Source organism: Sinocyclocheilus anshuiensis, unplaced genomic scaffold, assembly GCF_001515605.1.
Source record: "Sinocyclocheilus anshuiensis isolate Anshui unplaced genomic scaffold, SAMN03320099.WGS_v1.1 scaffold804, whole genome shotgun sequence".
In the NCBI taxonomy this organism is placed as follows: domain Eukaryota; kingdom Metazoa; phylum Chordata; class Actinopteri; order Cypriniformes; family Cyprinidae; genus Sinocyclocheilus; species Sinocyclocheilus anshuiensis.
This window is the reverse complement of record NW_015557098.1, coordinates 255,839-260,274: the sequence shown is the minus strand read 5'-3', so window position 1 is coordinate 260,274 and position 4,436 is coordinate 255,839. Positions and strand designations below refer to the sequence as shown.

The 4,436-nt window shown below is 38.1% G+C and overlaps 2 pseudogenes; both read right to left on the bottom strand.

The window, feature by feature from the left end:
* Positions 1–2,058, bottom strand: part of LOC107677452 (protein disulfide-isomerase A3-like) — a 7,056-nt pseudogene extending 4,998 nt beyond the window's left edge.
* A 1,678-nt stretch (positions 2,059–3,736) lies between these two features.
* LOC107677451 (GON-4-like protein) overlaps positions 3,737–4,436 on the bottom strand; it is an 8,115-nt pseudogene continuing 7,415 nt past the window's right edge.

Sequence of the window (4,436 nt, the reverse complement as noted above, 5' to 3'; positions counted from 1 at the left end):
CATGCCTAGAGCTGATCCGTGCTGGTCGCTGAGGAAATACATCAACTTCGCGCTGTGGATCGCCGGATCGGAAACCAGCCCGGGGTCGCCACATGTGGTTGCCGCAAGCCCGTCGGCCGCCGCTCACTCTAACCCGCCGTGTTAAAAAGTTTGTGAAAGCGAAACTACATTGTTTGGTCTTCCAAAAATGGACACGACTAGAAATCAGTGGTTAAGTTGTATTTACAACACTGTTCCAGAACAGTTCAACCCAAATATTCAGATGTGTGCAGCACATTTTATGGAGGACTGTTTACTGATCCTGGGAGAGTAGACTACAATGCCGGCTGTTCTGACTCACAGACAGTAAGTACATTTTTATATTTAAAGAATTTGCCACTGACGATTCAAACGCGAGTTTTGAGCAGTGTAGAGTAGCGCTTGTTGTTTGTCATTTCTCCGATCACAAATGCAAGCATGGTTTTATGTTTATGCGGCGCGATGCATTGGAACGCGTAAAAAGACAGTATAAGTCATTATAATCAGTAATTATGTCCCCACTGGATGCAACAAATGCCTCATTTATAATGGGTTTTAATGTTTTTGTCTCGGCGCTCTGGCCGGGACAAGGCATCACAGTATGGTAAGGGGCGTAACATTTCCGTCTCACGCTTGAGGTATTCGGCCAATCACAACGCACTGGATAGCTGGCCAATCACAGCACACCTCGCTTTTCAGACCGATTATCTTTGTAAAAATCGGCGCGTTTCAGAAAGGCGGGGCATAGAGGAGAAACAATAATGTACAGTATGTGGAAAATAATGTGTTTTGAACCTTAAACCGCATAAACACATTTCATTACACCAAATAATGTTCTTTTTAGCAGCATCATATGACCCCTTTAAAGTAACACTGATAGAAGTTTTAAAAGCAGAAATGTTTTCAATACCTAAGGTGTTAATTGAGCTGTTGTCTAAATCAGAAGGATGAACTTATGTGTGATTAGGTGTTGCTTTTTCTGGTATCCTTGCACATTCCGTGTAAAAGTTACCACTTTATATGGTCATTACAGATGTGGAAAGATTCAACTAACTTTGCATACTCAAATAACTAAATAAGGTTAGAACAAAAAACAATCTCACGTTTGTGACTATACTGAATATCTACAAAATAGTGAGTACATGAACAATACTTATACAGGATTTATTGATCTTAGTTAATGTTAATTTCAACATTGACTAATACATTATTAAAGTCAAACGTTGTATTTGATAACATTAGTTAATGCAGTGTGAACTAACATGAACAAACAATGAATAACTGTATTTTCATTAACTAACATTAACAAAGATGAATAAATACTGTAATAAATGTATTGTTCATGTTAGTTAATACATTAACTAATGACAAATAACAAATGACACCTTATTGTAAAGTGTTACCTATTTATCCTAATGCAATGCCTTGCCCCATTGACTTCTATTGTAAGAGCATCACTGTAAACTATTGTGTTCACAAAATTGACATTGCTGTATGTGTTAATTGGCAGCATTTCACGGACACTGTCAAAAGAGCTTCAGTTACAATGTCTACTGTAAATTACTCACCTTTGCTAAAGTTACTGCTCCCTTCAGTCGTGTAGCTGCAGTTTCAAACTCAGGAGCAAGTTTCTTACAGTGACCACACCTGAGCAGAAAACAGAGCAGCAGAACTATCAAGAACTCCTGGAATGATGGAATAAATGACGGCGACGGGGAATAACGCTTAACTTGTGATATAGCAATGAATAAAAAGACTGTTACTTATGCCAGCTCTCATGTTTTTCTTAAAACCTTACAATGCTTTATCCAAATGAAGAAAGGTTGTCATAAAGATCGCTGTATTGAGGTACCATCAGGGGCGTCGCACCCGTGGGGAGTTGAAAGCTGAAAGTTGAAAAATTTTGACATTAAACAACAGTAGCCTATTCCCATTAGATATTGTTTGCATTTATTTCATGATATTACTTTTCAATATTCACTGAGGTTTGCTAGTGCCACAGCTGTAACTGTTTGGCCCTATTCCTTTACCACTGCCCATTATTACCACTTTAGGAGAGGAAGTTGCTGGAGGCATCAGTTTCAGAGAGAGCACAGGAAGGTTCACAGGTGAGCAATGAAATGAATGTTACAGTTTGTGAAAGAGGTCTATGAAGGAAGAGAGGCCATGTGTGTGTGTTTGTGTCATGGGTGGTGCTTATTTCCATCCCAGGTGCACGCGTGTGTCTGGTGTGTTTATATCAAATTCACAATTTCATTTCAAACGTTTTGATTAGGGTGTATGTGAGGATGTGGCCAGTTGCTGTGTGCAATGTACATAAAGACAAGCTGGACAGGGTAAACAGAAAAAAGATTGCTGAACAGTTTGTCTCCTGTAAGGAGGGCAGAAAGAGCACTTTTGGTTCTTTTAAATGAGAGGTAGTTGGTCATATGTTCATTGGTCAGTTGGTTGTTGTTGTTGGTTGCATATATATATATATATTTGTTCTTAATATATGTTGTTTGTATATCTGGAGTTTGTAACAAAAATAATTTCCCCCTGGGATTATTAAAGTATTTCTGATTCTTTAGCAAGTCTACTGTTGTGTATTTTCACAACAGAGTTTTGACTTATTTTCCGTGTGTTCCGAGTGTGTTTTTATACTTATCTAGTATCACTCATTTAAATGGGAAGCTTTTAAACATATATCTTGTATGTTATACATTTTTTACCCCTGTCACTGTATTCATCGTTTTTATTGTTAATAAACAAACCACATCCATCCCCCGCACTTTTGAAAAGCTTTCTACGCCCCTGGTACCATGGACAGCTCCCGCCATCACACACACATGCACTGCACTGAGTGCAAATGCATGCAGACATTCTCTTTATTATTTTACACCAAACTGTTCTTAACTGCATATCTGCACGTGCAAATGAATCATTATGCTCTCACCACGGGGCATAAAACTTCACCAGCAGGGTCTCGTGCTCGGGCGCGATGTACTCGAAATCTGCGTCTTTGAGCTCGAGCGCATCACTGCGTCCACGCGCTGCCGAGCTCCTCACACACAGAGCTGACAGACATAAAGTTATCCATCGAGGAAGGAAGAGAGAATAATCTCCTATGAAACCAACACTAAACTAAACTAAAAACGCACACACCCGGGCGGTTTCCGCCGATATGTGTGTGAGGGGCGGGATGCAAACACAACGTGTCACTGAAGCAAGCGATGATTGGCTAGTAATCCTACAGCTGATGAGATGTAAAAGGCTCATTGGTGACTTTCTCTGTCAATCAAAGTTCCTCCTGGGAGATTGGTTTATTGCAGAATTAGTCAGAAAATAAACTAATATTCGACGTATTGTTAGACAAGTAAATCATTTATTTGATATTCCTTCGCATAAAATGATTTGCACAACTGTCATATAATTATTATGAAACCATATTCATAATTAATAAATCACATCCTGTAGAAAAACGTAACAATAATTCCACAATGTTTTTAATGTCTTACTACTGTTTGAAGCTTGTGTATGCCTTCAAAATCAAGAATCATAAATATATTTTTACCCACATTTCTTAAATGGTGTTTCTTTTGTTCAAGTACTTCAGGAAAATGGATTTGAAGTGTTACATTATTTCTGCTTCAATTCAGGCGGCAGGTCCAGCCTGCACACATCGTTCAAGTCTTATGTCAGTCTGGCTCATCTCATCTTCTATCGTTCTGGACTGGATCTATGGGTCCGATTGGCTTGTGGGATGTAACATGCTGGATTTGTGGAACAACTTAATGAGGTCTTCAAAGCGCTCCAAAACCTAAGGAGAAAAGGGAAACATTGGTTGTTTTCCAGCTATGTGATTTATAACGGCCGACCTGACTGCACAGCAGTGGTGGACGAAGTACACAAATCAAGTACTTGAGTAAAAGTACAGATCCGTATAATAAAATATTACTCCAGTAAAAGTAAAAGTACTCCTTTTTCAATTTTATTCGAGTGAAAATACAAAAGTACTCGATTTTTTATGTACTTAAGTAAAAAAGTACTGATAGATTTATTTAGCAATTTTATAAAGGTTACTTAATAAAATTTTATATTAGCACATATTTTCTATAATTCTACTGCTCAAAATACCTGGGATTTTCCCAAAATAACCACTATATGGAGTCAAGATATATTTTTGTTGTTGATATGGACTACTTTGACGAGAGTGATGTAGTAATGTTCACTGTGAAGCTTACACTGCGATGTACCTGAGAGAAAACAGATTTGACCATCTGATTTTCACCAGTAAGAAAAAACGTGTTTTAAAGCTTGTTGTTTTGCAGAACATCACAGTTATACAGTGGTGTGAAAAAGTGTTGGCCCCCTTCCTGATTTCTTATTTTTTTGCATGTTTGTCACACTTTAATGTTTCAGATCATCAAACAAATTTA